The sequence below is a fragment of the Nannobrachium achirus genome, assembly GCF_963921795.1.
Source record: "Nannobrachium achirus genome assembly, chromosome: 9".
Lineage (NCBI taxonomy): Eukaryota > Metazoa > Chordata > Actinopteri > Myctophiformes > Myctophidae > Nannobrachium > Nannobrachium achirus.
In genome coordinates, this window is record NC_137818.1 from 1,754,815 (window position 1) to 1,774,820 (window position 20,006).

General features: G+C 44.8%; 1 pseudogene across 1 annotated transcript in view; it reads left to right on the plus strand.

Moving 5' to 3' along the window:
• Window positions 1–20,006, plus strand: part of LOC308291799 (signal peptide, CUB and EGF-like domain-containing protein 3) — a 125,114-nt pseudogene that overhangs the window by 58,491 nt on the left and 46,617 nt on the right. Inside the window, exon 12 of the transcript XR_013963354.1 lies at window positions 1,717–1,839. The product of XR_013963354.1 is annotated as a signal peptide, CUB and EGF-like domain-containing protein 3 (transcript). The remainder of the gene's footprint in view (window positions 1–1,716; window positions 1,840–20,006) is intronic.

Here is a 20,006-nt window from a genome sequence, read left to right on the forward strand (position 1 = left end):
TGCTTGTAGATTGGCTGTTTTCACTAGTTTAAATCATTTTTAAAATGATAAATACAAAACATACGGTTTTGGACATACAAGGTTTCCACCCGACCACGACAAAATATAACTCATGTACAGTAATTGGCCCACTGGCTTGTCACTTGTCATGATCTGAAATGGCACATCTATTTGAGTAGCAGCAGCGCTATAGAGAGAGAGGGCCTCTACAACTCTTTTTCCCGGGCTGAATCAGGGGCCCAGCACGTCCCTGGCCAGCGATGAAGCCAAGAGAGTAAGGTGGACAGCTAGCGATGAGAGGACTGGCTCTGATTACACGCACGCACGCACGCACGCACGCACGCACGCACGCACACGCGCACGCGCACGCGCACGCGCACACACACACACACACCCACGCGCACGCGCACGCGCACGCGCACGCGCACACGCACACGCACGCGCACGCGCACACACACACACACACACACACACACACACACACACACACACACACACACACACACACACACACAAGGATCATCAGAACGTTCATCGCACGCTCGCTGCGTCCCACATTAATAAGCCACACAGGCCTAGAATTATTGAATGCTTTAACTATAAAAAAAATAGCAGATATACAAGCTCACAGCGCGGCACCGAGTTCAGCGCTGTGAGCTTGTAAATCTGCTATTTTTTGAAAAAGTCGTGAAAATGTGTTCAAGTCTTTGAATATTTGTATTTTTTTTTAAGCCAACGTTTGTAACTGAAATTTTGCTTTTTTTTTGGGGGGGGGGGGATATTTTGAAATGGGGGTCCGTAGCCAAATACCAGTCATTTTGGGGGTTCTTGACATGAAAAAAGTTTGAGAACAGCTGATTTAGAGGAAGGATTTAGAAGTCGGGTCAAAGATCGGGTCAAAGATATTCAAAGACCTTTCATGATTTTTCATTATTATTTTTTTTTTCAAAGGCATAAAATAATGGTTAAAATCTAACGCGACTCTGGTGCGTTCCTGGTGTTTGAGGGTTAAAAAAACATGATCTATCCCCCCCCCATCACCACATGCACCGCGACCGAGCGCCAAGGGAGCCGCGGCCCAGCTCGCTCACTCGCTCGCGTGACGAAACCATAAATCGAGGCTATTCTAGCCCTGCGTCAATCAATCCTGGAGGACGACTTTAATGCGCTGTTAATGTTTGTGTTTTGTGTTTTTACGAGATATGGATCGCATCTCACTTACTGCCAATTAAAAATGCCCTCGAGTGGCATTAGTGCCAGCCCTCTCCATAGACTTCCATGTAATTTGTAGTGCACAGATCATGCACACCCATGCACAGATCATGCACCATGTTTGTGCAGGCTGTTCACAGCTTTCAAACAAAAAAAAAAGATTGGAATTCCGTTCAGGCATTCTTAAGATAATAGCCATTATGTTTTCCTAAAATGTAAACAAAGATGGCTGCCATGTTTGATAGATGGGGTTGCTATGGGGGTTAAACATGCAATTTCGCGATTTCTATCATGCCTACTATATTTTTTGGGGTCCAAATTAATTTTTGTTTTTTTTCTAAGTAAAAGTCGCCCAAAGTCGCTTGGCAGGGAAGCCCATAGTGAGAAAGTTGCTCTAAAAGTCGCCTGGCACTGTATGAGTTAACATGTTTTCTCTCGCCTCCTCTCTCTCTCTCTCTCTCTGTCTCTCTCTCTCTCTCTCTCTCTCTCTCTCTCTCTCTCCAGACAACGATGAGTGTCGTATGAACAACGGTGGTTGTGATCACGTGTGTCGCAACACGGTGGGCAGCTTCGAGTGCAGCTGCAAGAAGGGCTACAAGCTGCTGACCAATGAGAGGACCTGTCAAGGTGAGGAGGCGTGGCTTAACTATAGCTCTACTTCCTTAGCCTGATTTTCTTTAGTCTGAAACTGTGCCCTATTCTTTTTTTGTTTTTTTTTGTTTAAGATTTTTTGGGGGCTTTTTTTTTTTTTTTTTATGACTTTATTTTTCAATTTTCAAACTTTTCAACATCAACATCACATACAAACAACCCCTTCCACCCACCCGCCCCACCCCCCCTAGGCTAAAAAGAAAACACAGAAAACAGACAATATACAAACAAAACATAAAAACAAAAACAAACGTAAGCAGTAGGACAGGATATTACACTCTTGGACAGGGACAACTCCCGCCACTTTCATACAACAGTGGCTTCAAAAAGACAGAGTAGATAAGCACAGTACAATCTGATACTTAGTTAAAGGGATGTTCCTCAGCAAAGGCAATAAGAGGGGTCCAAGCTAGGACAAAGTTCTTGCTGGCTCCCTTGACTTTATACCTGAGTTTCTCTAATGGTATGAAGGAGAGGACCTCCTTCAGCCATTTGGGGGCTTTTTATGCCTTCATTTGATAGGACAGTAGACTGACAGGAAATGGGGAGAGAGATGGGGAATGACATGTGGCAAAGGTCATCCGGATCGGGAATCGAACCGGCGACGCCAGCAGGCATCATAGCCTAGTATGTGGTATGCGCCTTGACCACTAGGCCAGTGGGCGTCCCAACTGTGCCCTATTCTGAGCGATTTACGGGGGAGGGACTTTTTTGCGCGCATGCACGTGCGCGACCGCACGCGAGTGATCGAGACGCACGGTGAACGCGACGCACGGTGGACGCGACGCGTGGTCGCTGCGTGTGTGTGTCATTGTGTGTGTGTGTGTGTCTGTCTGTGCCAGTGACTGCTTCCACACAGAACTGCGACCAGAAACATGTAATCAACATTAAACAGCTTGGTGAAATCAGTGTGCACGTGTGTGTGTGTACCTTCCTCAGCCTGCCTGTGTGTGTGAACTTTGTTTGAATCGTTTCAACTGCTTGGATTGGATATTCGTTAGACCCGCCCCCACACCCTGCACTCATTGGAGCAGCCGCAGTTTTTGGCTGCTAAACTGCCGATTCATGTTCTCAGCTCCAGACCAGAGGAACGGTCCACTCTGAGAGTGGGCGGGGTCTATGGTCTGGAAGCAGGCTAGAACTTCCTGTCATACGACCATAAAAAGAGGGTGAAATTATTACCTCTCTGGGGGAACGTTGGGGAGATTGAGTACAATCTGGTAAACGTCAAACTGCTGTATCTGTGAAATCAATGAACTGCAAGACAGTTTTATAATGATACTGTATGTAGTGTGGGGGTCCCTGTTTCATCTCTCTCTCTCAGCTAAGGGGGTCCTTGGCCTGATGAACATTGAAGACCCCCTGATCTACTCTACAATATACTTTATATCAGGGGTTTTCAAAGTGGGTGACGGGGCACCCTGGGGTGCCGTGACGGCAGTCCAGGGGTGCTGCGAGATCATTTGATAATATTTGGAATTTATTTGGACACTCGAAAAAAAAATAGTATAATTTTAAACTTGAAGTACAAAGTTATTTTCAGTCAGTTCTAACCAAAATGGCTGTTTTCTCAACGTTTTCCTCACAAAATCACTAAAATATCGTCACAGTCGGGCAGAAACCTCGTATCTCCAAGTTTCAAATGTGTACGTCTTTTGGTAAAGCAAAGCTTCATCATACAAGACTGTTGCACAAAACTAGTGAAAACAGACATTCTACAAGCACACAACACCTCGGATGCTTGTAGATCTGCTGTTTTCACTAGTTTAGTACATTTTATAGATGATAAATACAAAACGAACGGTTTTGGACATACAAGGTTTCCCGACAACGACGATATGCTATAAATACAAGGTGCAGGGAGTGAAAATTATAATGTAGGGGTGCCTCGGATAAAAAACAAAATAATATATTCATGGGGTGACCTGAGACAAAAAAGTTTGGGAACCCCTGATTTATATTACACTCACCAGCCGCATTGAGCATTTTATTTTGAAGACCAAACGTCTTTTCCACGGATGCATTGTGTCCGTGTGTACAGATAGTAATTATTGATGACGGCTGCCCCAGGTGTGGGGAATTACATCCCACGTCCGATGTCTCTGCAGATGTCTCTGTGCCTCCCTGAAGGGCTTCGATGAATAAGGCCTTTCTCTGCTCCTCCACCAGGGGCGTCAATTGGGTATGGCAGGGGTATGCAGCTGCCATACCCTGGGTCCAGGGGGGAAAATAAAAGTTACTTTTAAATATAAATCCATGAATGTCTCTTTGTCTGTGCTGGTTATGTTAAATTACAGTAAAATAACTACAAATGTGACAATGGTCACTTTAACAAGGTATTATAATTATATTCTCCCCATCTTGACAGAACGGTATATTCCCAGGTTCCGCAGGTCAGCTGCACAGATGCAATGCATTTTTCATTGTTAATTGTGGCACGTTTACTAACATGCCAAGCAGGGCCGTTTTTAGCTATAGGCGGTATAGGCGGTCGCCTAGAGCGCCATCCTAGAGGGGGCGCCGAGGGGGCGCCGAAATGGAGGGAGTGGACCCAAACCAGCCCAAAACCGGCCCAAAACCGACTAAATTCACGGCAAAACCCGCGAAAATCGCGCGCTTTGCGCGCGCGGGAGTGGGGGGGGGCGCATTCGAGAGAGCTCGCCTAGAGCGCTGATTAGAGGCGCTACGGCCCTGATGCCAAGTTTAGCTGCACTTGAACAACCGTTCCAGGCTGCCATATCCAGCCCAAGAAACCATAGAAACCTGTGTTAAAAAACGGACAAAACTATTTTTTTTCAGACATTGTGAAAATAGCCGATCTATATGCTCACAGCGTGAGGCGTTGTGAGCATGTAGATCTGCTATTTTCACAATAGAACCGTGTTATACAAAATGTAATGCCTATTTTCCATGAGGACTCCCATCTTTGCCATACCCTAGCTTTTGCTGAACTGACGCCACTGTCCTCCAGCAACATCTGGTGAGAGAAGACAAGCGGGCTGCAGAGCAGATGACTGGTCTTTGTGTTGCTGTAGTGATGTGGTTTCACTGGTCAGTGTGGTCACAGAGCTGGTCTCTGTGTTGCTGTAGTGATGTGGAGTCACTGGTCAGTGTGGTCATAGAGCTGGTCTTTGTGTTGCTGTAGTGATGTGGTTTCACTGGTCAGTGTGGTCATAGAGCTGGTCTCTGTGTTGCTGTAGTGATGTGGAGTCACTGGTCAGTGTGGTCATAGAGCTGGTCTTTGTGTTGCTGTAGTGATGTGGTGTCACTGGTCAGTGTGGTCATAGAGCTGGTCTTTGTGTTGCTGTAGTGATGTGGTGTCACTGGTCAGTGTGGTCATAGAGCTGGTCTTTGTGTTGCTGTAGTGATGTGGTGTCACTGGTCAGTGTGGTCACAGAGCTCTGTGTTGCTGTAGTGATGTGGTGTCACTGGTCAGTGTGGTCATAGAGCTCTGTGTTGCTGTAGTGATGTGGAGTCACTGGTCAGTGTGGTCACAGAGCTGGTCTTTGTGTTGCTGTAGTGATGTGGTGTCACTGGTCAGTGTGGTCATAGAGCTGGTCTCTGTGTTGCTGTAGTGATGTGGAGTCACTGGTCAGTGTGGTCATAGAGCTGGTCTTTGTGTTGCTGTAGTGATGTGGTGTCACTGGTCAGTGTGGTCATAGAGCTGGTCTTTGTGTTGCTGTAGTGATGTGGTTTCACTGGTCAGTGTGGTCATAGAGCTGGTCTCTGTGTTGCTGTAGTGATGTGGTGTCACTGGTCAGTGTGGTCATAGAGCTGGTCTTTGTGTTGCTGTAGTGATGTGGTGTCACTGGTCAGTGTGGTCATAGAGCTGGTCTTTGTGTTGCTGTAGTGATGTGGTGTCACTGGTCAGTGTGGTCATAGAGCTGGTCTTTGTGTTGCTGTAGTGATGTGGTGTCACTGGTCAGTGTGGTCATAGAGCTGGTCTTTGTGTTGCTGTAGTGATGTGGTGTCACTGGTCAGTGTGGTCATAGAGCTGGTCTTTGTGTTGCTGTAGTGATGTGGTGTCACTGGTCAGTGTGGTCATAGAGCTGGTCTTTGTGTTGCTGTAGTGATGTGGTGTCACTGGTCAGTGTGGTCATAGAGCTCTGTGTTGCTGTAGTGATGTGGTGTCACTGGTCAGTGTGGTCATAGAGCTGGTCTTTGTGTTGCTGTAGTGATGTGGTGTCACTGGTCAGTGTGGTCATAGAGCTGGTCTTTGTGTTGCTGCAGTGATGTGGTTTCACTGGTCAGTGTGGTCATAGAGCTGGTCTTTGTGTTGCTGCAGTGATGTGGTTTCACTGGTCAGTGTGGTCATAGAGCTGGTCTTTGTGTTGCTGCAGTGATGTGGTTTCACTGGTCAGTGTGGTCATAGAGCTGGTCTTTGTGTTGCTGTAGTGATGTGGTTTCACTGGTCAGTGTGGTCATAGAGCTGGTCTTTGTGTTGCTGTAGTGATGTGGTTTCACTGGTCAGTGTGGTCATAGAGCTGGTCTTTGTGTTGCTGCAGTGATGTGGTTTCACTGGTCAGTGTGGTCATAGAGCTGGTCTTTGTGTTGCTGCAGTGATGTGGTGTCACTGGTCAGTGTGGTCATAGAGCTGGTCTTTGTGTTGCTGTAGTGATGTGGTTTCACTGGTCAGTGTGGTCATAGAGCTGGTCTTTGTGTTGCTGTAGTGATGTGGTTTCACTGGTCAGTGTGGTCATAGAGCTGGTCTTTGTGTTGCTGTAGTGATGTGGTGTCACTGGTCAGTGTGGTCATAGAGCTGGTCTTTGTGTTGCTGTAGTGATGTGGTGTCACTGGTCAGTGTGGTCATAGAGCTGGTCTTTGTGTTGCTGCAGTGATGTGGTTTCACTGGTCAGTGTGGTCATAGAGCTGGTCTTTGTGTTGCTGCAGTGATGTGGTGTCACTGGTCAGTGTGGTCATAGAGCTGGTCTTTGTGTTGCTGCAGTGATGTGGTTTCACTGGTCAGTGTGGTCATAGAGCTGGTCTTTGTGTTGCTGCAGTGATGTGGTTTCACTGGTCAGTGTGGTCAGAGAGCCTGGGACTCATCACAGCCATTCAAACATCCTCTCCAGGGACGTGCAGAGAATGTGTTTGTGTGGAGTTTGCATGTTCTCCCCGTGTCTCCTAGGGTTGATACCCTCACAAAAACATGCAGTAGTCCTGGTCTCTATAATGCCTCCCCCTGGCCAGCCGGGGCGCCTGATGGAGGGGAAAGGAACGGGTTGGAATAACGTGTTCCTTCCACGCGCTACGTCCATCCCGGGGAAATCCCCCCTGTCAGGTGAAAAGAAACAACTTGGACTACTCATGCATTGAAGGAAGCATGAGGTCAGTCCGTTGTCTCCCCAGGCGCGGCAGAGGGAGAGCAGAGCCCAGGATTACATAGGCAATTGGCACTGGGTTAGAACATGGGTTACAAAATCGTTAAAAAAAAAAAGAAAAGAGAATGTTAGAGAGGCCAGGGGTGACATTTCTAAAAGGGCCTTTTGGTGGAGATATCGAAAATAGCAGACATCCAAGCTCACAACGCGTCGCACTGCGACGCGTTGTGAGCTTGGAGGTCGGATATTTTCAGTGCTTGACACCACACTGAACTAAGCATAATCAAGTGAATACTGGAGATGTGGCGAAACGGCATGGATTTCTACACAGAGAGGGCAATTCTTTCATCATAAGATGCTGCATTCAAGTTCAGCAGAGTTTGGACAAGGCAATTCTCTTGAATGCTGCCTTCAGGTATGGCATGGAAAGAGGATCATTTGTATTTCTTTCACCATAGTAAAAACTGCATTCATGGTCTGGAGTAGTGGTGGGAATTTTCGTTCATTTCCGTGAACCGAATCATCGTTCGTTCGTTCACAAGATAGATTCGGTCATGATCGTTCAATCGGTCGTTCACAACTTTCGGGAAGCGGGGGCGGGGGTATTGGAGCCAGCGTTGAGCCGGTTGTCACATCATTCTCGTTCAGAGCCGTGACCGATAATCAGTCGAGTTCAGTCAGTCAGTCAGTCAAGCACAAGCAGTCAAAAACACACCTCTTTCCTCTCTGCCTGACTGTTTCAGTCAGATGACAGACTCTGCTGCATGCCTGGCCTGCCTGCTGCCTATCTTGTGAACGAGACCTGACGAAGATGATGTATTGACATCGAAACGTCGCTTTTCCCTGCAGTGCCCTGCACCCTAAAAGAATAAAAATCGGAGTAGACTTTTTCCACGACTGGTGCACGCACGCATATCAATCAAAAACATTCACACTGTCACCGCACGCTCTATCATTATAAAACGGCCAACATCACTCAAAAGCGCAAATTAACATTTCACCCGTTCAGAGAATGAACGATTATCCCTTACCATTAGCATTACGTTCACACTTCATGAATTAACATGACACTGGCTCAATGGTCCATTGTATGAGATGAGATTGTTACTGTAGGCTACTTGTAGGATAGATTAATGCCATAGTGTTTTCTATGGTTTATCTTTTAGCATTCTTTTGTATAGAACTGTACCGCTTTTTTTGCAAACTTAATAAAGTAATCAGTCAGTCAGTCAGTCAGTCAGTCAGTCAGTCAGTCGGTAGGCTAGTAATCAGGCTAGTAATTAGAACATCCCGTTCAAAGAATGAACGATAACACCCTTTTCACTCGCAGGCAGTCAGTCGGTCTCGGTCAATCAATCATCAGTCACAACTCTTCTCGCGGTCGGAGTCGCTCTGCTGCTCCGTAACTGTAGGTCCCTGATTTCTGTTCCATCCACACCCCTACGCACACACAGTCCTGCTTCTCTGAGGGAGAGCCCGCCTCCAGCCCACTACAGTGTCTAATAAGGAAAGAGGAACGGTGGAAAGGAGGGACGGAACGGTCGGTCGGGTCTGTCTTCTCTTGTGAGATACGTTGAATGAACCGCCTCTCTCTCTCCCTCGTCGCATTTGCAACTGAACGCCGTGAACGGTTGAACGGGTCTTTTCCGGATGGTGACCCGTTCGATCTCGTTCACCATAAAGATCCGTTCATTTGAACGGGTCATTCATGACCGACACATCACTAGTCTGGAGAGGGCACTTTTTACAGACGGATTAAAGGGGCAGGGGCTCAAGTCCCCTTTGATGTCTATGTGTGCACTTGCATGCATCAGAGCCATTCAAATATCCTCTCCCGGTCGGGTGGAAACCTCGCTCTGTCCCAAACTGTTACATAACTTTTCAGGATTCAAGAAAAAGAAGAATAAACTTAGCAGAAGTAGCAGATCAGATTGCAGTTCGGCTACCTTTGAGGCGACGCCGTCGGTGGCGGGAAAAGTACTCAACTTTTTTAGTTAACTCATCGGATGCCCACGTGGTGTCAACACGTCAATCTCTTTGATGTCTACGTGTGCCCATCGACGCGTTTGACGCGTTGTACAGTAAACTATACTGTACTGTAGCTACTGTACTTGGCTACCGCGGTGATGAAACAAACTCCATTTCCCAAAATGCAGCGCGAAATCATGTGGCCAGGAAGTGCTGTCTGCCTCGTTCACTGCCCTGTAAAGCTGCTGCACAAACATGCAGTTTTCTCTGGATATTTTCCTTTTTTCCTTTTCACGTTCAAAATGCGGCCTCTTCTACCGGCCCTCACACAAACGCTGTGGCGCAGGATTGCAAAAAAATGGTCCTGACTGAAAGAAAAGTTTTTCGCAAAATAAACAGGACATGCTTGCACGCACGCTCACACACATTCACATCGTTCCTCGCAGGCCCCGTGCACTCCTCCACTGAAATGATAGACAAAACGCCCCCCACAATAAAAGTCCAAATTCCTCTCAATGAATCTGCTTTTCTGTGGAGGTTTCTGTCTGTCTGCCTGCCTGCCTGCCTGCCTGCCTGCCTGCCTGCCTGTCTGTCTGCCTGCCTGCCTGTCTGTCTGTCTGCCTGCCTGCCTGCCTGTCTGCCTGCCTGCCTGCCTGTCTGCCTGCCTGCCTGCATGTCTGTCTATCTGTCTGTCTGTCTGTCTGTCTGTCTGTCTGTCTGTCTGTCTGTCTGTCTGTCTGTCATAATGACTTTAATCACAGCCATAATAACCGCAGCACTTAGAGAAGCGTTCACAAACACAGCATTGTTTAAAGGTGCAGTCAGAGAGAATACCTAACAATGTAACTAACCTTCCGTTTTTACAAAATACATTTCACACCTAAAAGTCAATAATACAAAGACAGTTGATTAAAAGGACAACATTATTCATGTGGTTTCAGCCCAAGACCCCCCAGGTAGGAAAGACAATTAAGCAGGGACCCACCACTACATATAGTATAAAGAATGTAGGCCTATTGCAGATTTTCATAGACTTGTTTGACATCACTTTGGCATCAGTGAGCCTAATGTTAGATTCAGTGGCGTCAGTTCAGAAAGAGCTAAGGTATGGCAACATGACTGGTGGCTTGAATTATTTTTTAAATGGAAAATGCAAAAGGAAGGGTTTTGGACATACAGGGTTTTCACCTGACAACGAGGATACGAGGTTTCCGCTCCGACAGAGAGAACGTTCTGTAACCAGAGTGGAATGTTGCAACCTCAGCATTTTATTCACCTTCATCATAAACACAGCTTTGGGGTTGATTATCATCATCGGCAGGCGTCACGCAGTGGCGTCATCTCAGCAAAAGCTAGGGTATGGCAAAGATGGGAGTCCTCATGGAAAAGAGGCATTACATTTTGTATAACACGGTTCTATTGTGAAAATAGCAGATCTACACGCTCACAACGCCTCGCGCTGCGAGGGTTGTGAGCATGTAGATCTGCTATTTAAAACTGAAAAAAAATAGTTTTTTCAGTTTTTTACACAGGTTTCTACGGTTTCTACGGCTGGATATGGCAGCCTGGAACGGTTGTTCAAGTGCAGCTAAACTTGGCATGTTAGTAAACGTGCCACAATTAACAATAATGCATTGCACCTGTGCAGCTGACCTGCGGAACCTGGGAATATACCATTCTGTCAAGTGTGGAGAATATTATTATAAGACCTTGTTAACACATTGACCGCCATTTTAACATACCTCCGTACTCCCACCTGCCATTCGTCTCCATAGACTTCCATGTAATTGGGTGTGCACGGATCATGCACACCCATGCCTAGATAATGCACCACGTGTGTCCACATTGCTCACAGCTTTCAAACAAAAAAATCCGAATGGAAATCCGTTCAGGCATTCATGAGATAACAGCCACTATGTTTAACAAAGATGGCTGCCAAAATGGCTGCCATGCTTGAAAGATGGGGTTGCTATGGGGGTTAAACATGCAATTTCGCGATTGCTATCATGCCTACTCCATTTTTGGGGGTCAAAAAAAAATTTGATTTTTTTTTTTTTTTTTTTTTTTTTTTTTTTTTTTAATTCTCGGGACTATCGGGCCTGGCGGGGAAAGACATTGGAATAATCTCGGGACTATCGGGCCTGGCAGGGAATGAGTTAAAGTGACCATTTTATAAAATGTAGCATTTGTAGTTATTTCACTGTAATTTAACAACATAATAACCATCACAGATAGACAAAGAGACATTCATGGATTTATATTTAAAAGTAACTTTTATTTTACCCCCTGGACCCAGGGTATGGCAGCTGCATACCCCTGGACCCCCCTGGACCCAGGGTATGGCAGCTGCGTACCCCTGGACCCCCCTGGACCCAGGGTATGGCAGCTGCATACCCCTGGACCCCCCTGGACCCAGGGTATGGCAGCTGCATACCCCTGGACCCCCCTGGACCCAGGGTATGGCAGCTGCATACCCCTGCCATACCCAATTGACGCCCCTGGCATCACTGAACGCCTCAACCAACCCCACCGAAAAAAGAACAGCATGTAAACTACTGTAAACTACTGTCCGTCTGTAGACGTTGTTTTTCTGTTGGCTGTTCTGCCACTGGCCAGGGGCGTGCAGAGACTGTTAGAGGGGCAGGGGCTGACATCTCTAAAAGGGCCTTTTGGTGGAAATATGCTGCGACGCGTTGTGAGCTTGGAGGTATATTTTCGGTGCTTGATACCACACTGAACTAAGAATAATCAAGTCAATACTGGAGATGTGGCGTAACGGCATGGATTTCTACACAGAGAGGGACATTCTTTCAACATGCTGCATTCAAGTTCAGGAGAGTTTGGACAAGACAATTCTCTGCTGCATTTCTTTCACCATAGTAAAAACTGCATTCCTGGTCTGGAGACGGTTCCTTTTTATGGACGGATAAAAGAGCAGGGGCTCAAGCCCCCTTTGATGTCTATGTGCGCACATGCCTGCCACTGGGTGCAAGTGAGGTGTCTGTGTGTGTATGTGCACGTGCGTGTGGCGTGTGTGTGCATGTGTGTGCATGTGCGTGTGCGTGTGCGTGTGCGTGTGCGTGCGTGCGTGTGTGTGTGTGCGTGTGTGCGTGTGTGTGTGTGCGTGTGTGTGTGTGTGTGTGCGTGTGTGTGTGTGTGTGTGTACAGTCATGGTGTTTCCCCTGCCTCTGTCAGCAGCCCCCCCCCCCCCCCCCCCCCCCCCCCCCCCAGACGGGACGGGGCAGGTCTGACCCCGTCCCGCTGGAGGAGGGAACGCCTCGCAGCATTCCTCACCTCTCCTCACAAAGTAACTATAAGTACATGTACTCCCAGTGGTAAAGTACATTTACTGTACTTAAGTGCAGTTTTGAGGTATTTGAGTTTACTTTACTTGCAAATATTGTACTTTTATTCCACTACAATTATTTGGAAACTTTAGTTACCATTTACTTTACAGATATAAATTATTATATAAAACATATATACAGTACATGAACCACTTTAGCCCTATTTTATTTGAAAATAGCCGATCTGCAAGCTCACAGCGCGTCGCATCACATATCATTTACGCAGAAAACAAAAATACAAAGATAACAGTTTTCTGACAATATGCAATGTGGCCCTCTGGAGTGAGTGTGGACATATAGTTGCCCTCCCCTGTCGTAGAATATTGTTCTTCACTTTAGAACACACAGAAGGATCTCTGAGAATCTTTCCCGGTTTTAAATCATAAAGCGTCGCTAGGTCACTGTATTAATGCTGAATAAGAGCGCAGAGCAGAGCAGTGCATTGTGGAACGTTACTTCTGAGATCAAAACAGTTTGCCAGCCCTTATTTACCGTGGCTCTAGCCTCTAGCCTCTAGCCTCTTGCTGATCCGCTATTTGAACTATTTGAACTAAGTTTTACCTCTTGCTGGCCGACGGCTATTTGAACTACTAAAGTTTTGGAAAATGGAAATACTCATGTAAAGTATAAAGATCCCTCAAAATTGTACTCAAGTAAATGTACTTACTTACTTTACACCACTGCACTCTACCCCCCCCCCCCCCCGTCATTGTGTGGGCGTGGCCCTCTTATCACAGATCAACAGTCTTCTTCTGTTCCAGCAGCAAACTGAGATAAAAACTAAACTAAACAGACTGTTATCTCCTCCTCAGTGTGTCAACAGTGAGCTGCTAAACACTCATTGTGTCTCATTGTCTCTGAAGACTTCATTTGATTGTTGTTTTGCGTGAAGGACGGAGCTGCAGTTTAGGTGGTGAAAGACTGGAAGCGCTGAGTCAGCAAAACGCCCGTCTGTTTGATATCATCACCGTCTGTCGCACACGAAAGCTCGCATCTCCCAACGTGTTTCAGAGGCATAATGTCTAACTCAGAACGGGTACACATTATTGTGTATCATTATTTTATGCTTTAACTATTGAAAAACAGCAGATATACAAGCTCACAGCGCGGCACCGAGTGCTGCTATTTTTGAATAATCGTGAAAATTTGAATTTTTTTACCCGATTCTATAAGTGTCTTTTGAATCCTTCTAAGGTTTTTTTTTAAAGAGGCGGTGCCATAGTTTTGTACTTTTTCTGGTTTCCATGTGTCTAGGAGGTTGACAGTAAGTACTTCATTAGACCCCCTGGTGTGGTTGTTATGAGCAATTATGTATTGCCTTTCTATTTGGGTTTTAAAGAAAAGGTCCTTTTCACTTCAACTGGAGCTCAGTTAGTCTGTTCTTGAGAGACTACTGTGTCAGTGGTTCTCAAACCTTTTCATGTGAAGGACCCCCATAATGATATGTATTCGGCCATGGATAAATATTTAGTTCCAAGCAACATTTTAGTTACAAACGTTCGCTTAAAAAATACACATATTCAAAGATTTGCACACATTTTCACGACTTTTTCAAAAATAGCAGATCTCTGCAGCTGTGAGCTTGTATATCTGCTATTTTTCAATAGTTAAAGCATCCAATAATTTTAGGCCTAAATGGGTCATATCAAAGTGTAGTCTGTCTGATGACTACAACATAGTCTCACGTAGCCAGACAACTATTCCACAATCTCTGAATGCTATATAGAGTCTGGAACAGCAGCTCCCTAACGGCGAGTAATGGAAACGGGCATTACCGTTCAAGAAAATATATTTTAAAATGTCATTTCTGCTAAGCAGCAAAGCTAAACATGCTTATATGATTTTTATTTATATAATGATAAATGTGTGTGATGTGAGACTGAAGCAGAAGTGACGTGGGGGCTTCACTTCCGCTTTCATCTCGCACTCATCGTTTCTATTTCCGTCTGCCAGACTGTATGCTGGGAGCATTTGACCAAATCGCGGAGGCAACAGTCTGGCCACGCGAGACTAACTACAACATGACGTAGGCTGTTTCTGATGACATTGATTGATTCATTGATTGATTTATTGATTGAATAATTTATTGTCAGTTTGCATAGAAAAAGTGGGACTGAGTTACTAGGGCCCAAGGTGGAGGGGCCTGTCTTTAGCTATTTAAAAATAGCTTGTAGATCTGCTATTTTTGAAAAGTCGTGAAAATGTGTGCAAATCTTTGAATTTGTGTACTTTTTAAAGCGAACGTTTGTGGGTCCCTGGAGATGGGGGGGTCATTTTGGGGGTCCCTTCACATGAGCACCACTGGCATAGAAAAGAAGGATTTGAAATATTCAGACTCCGCACCAAATGTTTCACGATTTTTCAAAAAATAGCAGGTCGAGCTTGTAGATCTGCTATTTTTTCAACAGTTAAAGCACAGAATGTGGTGAATCCTTGGACCCAGGGCCCAGGATTTGGTGCGACACCCCTATATCCGACAGCCCTGCATGTTGCTGTGCACCGCCTGGTAAATAAGGGCTCAGGAACTCTGTTGACCTCAGATCTGTCTGACACCATGAAGTACACTACACAGCAGCCACGTGCACACATAGACATCAAAGGGGGCTTGAGCCCCTGCCCTTTTACCCTTCTGTGGAAAGTGTCCTCTTCAAACCATGAATGCAGTTTTTACTATGGTGAAAGAAATGCAAATGTATTTCTTTCCATGCCATACCTGAAGGCAGCATTCAAGAGAATTGCCTTGTCCAAACTCTCCTGAACTTGAATGCAGCATCTTATGTTGAAAGAATTGCCCTCTCTGTGTAGAAATCCATGCCGTTACGCCACATCTCCAGTATTCAGTTGATCGCACTTAGTTCAGAGTGGTATCAAGCACCGGAAATAGCCGACCTCCAAGCTCACTACGCGTGAGCTTGGAGGTCTGCTGTTTTCGATATTTCTGCTGTTATATCTGCTGATATATCTGCTGTTTTCGATATGTCTTGGAATGACCTCCTCCTCCTGGGGTGACTGGAAGGTCACCTAGACCCCTAGGGGGTCCGGGACCCCTAGGGGGTCCCCAGAGTTACTGCAGGAGGGAGGCCTCCAAATCTTTGAGTGATAGAGACTTTTTTCTCCTATTTTTACTTAACCCGTTTGTGCCTATCCCGGACAAGTTCGGAATTTTTTCAATCCAATACAATGTTTTTTTTTTGCTATTTTACTTACCCTGAGCTGCTTGTAGAGATGTGGGTGGTCCTGGGTCGTCCTACGCTTTCCAACGAGTGATTCTAGATGGTCCGACGATTTATTCCATTGAAAATGGTTTAGAATAAAGTTTAGAGCCCCCCAAAAAAAACTCAATCTATACTCTCGGCGGCGCGACATATTCCGGGGTGCCGATCCCGATCTAGTCCGGGATATTTAATAAAATGAATTAATTAATCGGAGGCCTCAACGAAGCCCCGGTCTAATTTTCCATCCATGCCCCGGGCCGCGATTCTGTTTACATCGGCCCGTAATCGGGTAACGCCGCCGCTCCGCGCCGCCGACTCCAATACAAACTCACATCTTTAGAGACCTTTTTCTCTGAACTGTGTTCCCAGTGCAACGACAAAGTTTTTTTGCGGCTAAATAGCTTCAGCGTCTCACAGCGCGAGACGTTGTGAGCTTGTAGATCTGCTATTTTCGGCAAAGAGGATTAGTGTAGAGGGGAAAAAGAGCAGACTAAGTACAGAGTGAAAGGTCAAATGTATTAAGTATTGACGGTTCAAGTGGTTAAATATCTGAAAACACAAATTGACATGAATCCAAATTGACACTGATGATTGTGCTGTCAAACAATGAAACTAAATGGAATCTATGAACAGGTTGTGGGGGTCCCTGCTTCATCTCTCTCTCAACTAAGGGGTCCCTGCTTCATCTCTCTCTCAACTAAGGGGTCCTTGGCCTGAAAACGTTGAAGACCCCTGCCATATCTTATGGTACTGATGCCAGGTATTCTATGAGAGGCAACCATACTTTTTTGGAGTATCATACTTTTTATTTTAGTTTTTTCTATTAATTTGGTCAATAAGGTACACAGAATGGAAACATTGCGAAGAAAAAAGTCCCATCGACTTCACTATACAGGAAAAGAATACAAAAATAAATCTGCTTTAAGTAGCATGTGAGGGGTCAAACTAGGGGTTCTTCATGATTCTGAATCCATTGCAAGCATCTGTTTTGCATGAGAAACATTCCTTGGGCTAGATTTCAGCCCCACAAAACGATGAAAAGTGGTGAGTCATCAAAAATCACAGTTTTGAGAGGCCGAAATCTAGCCCAATGAATGTTTTTCATGCAAAACAGATGCTTGCAATGGATTCAGAATCCCTAGTTTGACCCCTCACATGCTACTTAAAGCAGATTTATTTTTGTATTCTTTTCCTGTATAGTGAAGTCGATGGAGTGAATATACAAATGGCCATAACCTTTTTTCGCAATGTTTCCGGCAGAGCAGGCCTCTCATTCTGTGTACCTTAATGACCAAATGAATAGAAAAAACTAAAATAAAAAGTATGTCATGACGTCACAGGTAAAAGCCTATTCTTTGAGCTTTTGGGCCTGTGGCTCCCAGACTACTGCTAGCTGAATGCAGTCTGCTGTGCTGCTGCTGCCTGTGTTCTTACCTGAACTTAAACAAAACCCTGGAAGTGGTGTTTCACTGCGTTGTCATGGTGACTAATGGACTCTGTGCTCTGTATTGAACCCATGCGTCAGACTCTCCTAAAAAACATATTTTATATCTGAGGCCATTCAGAGAGAGAGAGAGAGAGAGAGATTAGGTCACTTTTAAAGCCTGTTACATTTCTTGTAAAAACAGTTGAACCTCCTCCACGTTTCCTTGATGGATCAAACTGCCGTCTCCCGGTTGCCAGATTGCTGCAATAAAACAAGTTTAGGGTCTTTTTATTCGGAGCCATCGGAATGTCACGCCGCGTTGCTGGTCAGGTGTGGAGGACATCGCGTCGTCCTCCCCCTCTGCTTCACAGAGCGTTTAACCCTGCAAGACCCAAATTAATTTCTACTGGCCAAAACATTTTTAAAAAATCAGATGGTGTTGTAGGAGTCCTAATCACAGGAAAATGTAATGTTAAAAAATTAATAATACTTTTGTAAGGTTTTAGAGCGATAATCATAAATCATAAATCATGCTCTAATTTGCATTTTGGGGATATTTTTCACAATATGAACATATTATGCACGTGTTCTAGACATTCTAATGATCACGAAAAAAAATATTACAGGCATTTTACTTATGTTTTAGTGAGGAATAGCTTCAGTTAAAAAATTAGATGTTGTTCGTCCAGACGCTGGAATTTCAACTTCTCTGGGAGGTGTGAATGTCATTCTCTGTGGGGGGTATTTATATGCAAATATCCTGGCCAATGGCATTGTAATACTAAACAATAGGATTTAATGGTGATGTTAGTGTGAAAAAAGAACAGGAAAACTAATTATAACATTTTTTTTTAAATTATTTAAAAAATGTTGCCAAAAAGCAACGCTGGGCCTTGCAGGTTTAATCCCGGCCCTGTCGAGACGGTGTTGTGAAAGAGAGCGGTGAAAACATCAAACGTTAGGCCAAGGGGACATATAAACCTCTTATATTCCTACGTTAAAGGTGTATTCAGTGATAATGAAAGTGGCTGGGGGTCATCTTGTCCCTTACTGGCCTTACAGCGTGGAAATGTTTAGTTTTTTATCAATTTTCTACACCATTATAATGTTCTCGTTTTGATCATTAGACCCAATCACTGAATATCGGTAGGCCTACGTCTCCAGCTTCAGGATATGTATGATACTGATTTACTACCAGACTGTGGCATTTTATGAGTTCAGTAGTTTACAATCTAGGCATTTAGCAGACGTTCTTAATTCAGAGCGACTGTGGTTCTCAAAACCTTTATTTTGACCATCATAACTAAACATCATAACATAACTACGGCCATACTCTAGCCTGATTGGTCGAGGACTGGCTGGCCACCTCTGAAAACCGAATCTAGCTATGCTCGCAAACACGGGCCATGGTGGAAGTCCTTATATGGTCAGCACACATTCTAGTGAGGAGAATGAATGGAAAATGTACCAATTATATTTTTATTTGAATGAAATACAATCACTGAATATACCTTTAACTTTTCCTGTTCCTTTCGTTACGGCCCTGCTTGATTGATGTCGACCGGTGACCGGTGACCAGTGGTACAAAAGGCTGGGGCCATTTGTAGCCCAAGGAATGTTTTTTGTGCAAAACGGCTTACAATGGATTCAGCATCATGACAAACCCCTAGTTAGACCCCTCACATCCTATTTAAATACCCAGATTTTTATTTTTATTTCCTGGGTATTTTCCTCCTGTATAGAAAGTCGATGGGAGCCCAACTTCATTCAGCCGCTGTGGCGAAACCGAAGGTCGCCGACTTGGGCGCCCTAGCTAAATCATTAGAGCATGCCCTGGGATACATCTGTGCACAATGTGGCGCTTTTAGACTGATTAGCATGAAAACACCCTAAGGCCTCCGACTACATTGACTGACAGACAAACAAAACGGTACTATGCAGAAAAATATATTTAAAAAAAGTGTATTTCCAATAGAAAGGTCAGGGGTCAGGGGGACGTATAAGGATAGGACTTCTTTTCTTTTACCAGTTAGGAGTAGTTTCACAGTGTTGGGGAAGTTACCTTGAAGGTGTAACTTGTACAGTTACAAGTAACTCACCATGGCAGTAACTTGATCAAGTTAAAGTTATACCGCTGTAATCGCTGTAAAAAGTTTCAAGTTACATATAAAATAAGGCTGGGACTTTAACTGATTAACTCATATGCTGCCATTTAACAATACCTTCGTACTCTTTAACTGCCATTCGTCTCCATAGACTTCCATGTAATTCATAGTGCACGGATCATGCACACCCATGCCTAGATAATGCACCACGTGTGTCCACATTGCTCACAGCTTTCAAACAAAAAAATCCGAATGGAAATCCGTTCAGGCATTCATGAGATAGCAGCCATTATGTTTTACACTGTTGTGAGCTTGGAGGTCTGCTACCTGAGTTGTATGGGGGTTGTATGGGGGTTAAACAAGCAATTTCGCGATCGCTATCATGCCTACTAACGTTTTTGGGGTCCAAAAAAAAATTTAAAAAAAAAAAAAAAAAAAAAAAAAACATTTTTTTTTTATTTTTTTATTTATTTACGGGATTCACGGGCGTGGCAGGGTGGTACAACGGGATTTTTAAGGGATTCACGTTTTTGGCAGTTAATGAGTTAATTGCGATTAATTAATTACAGAAGATTAACGCGATTAAAAAAAATTACGCATTTTAATCGCACTTAGTTTTTGCACCACAGAACCTTCAGTTTCGGGCATACCAATCATAGAGATGCACCAACCAAGAAGAGACAACAAACGCAAAGGGAGAAGTAGCCGATCAGAGCGCTTTGCTTGGCCCAGTGGATGAGAAATTTAGATTTAAAAAACTC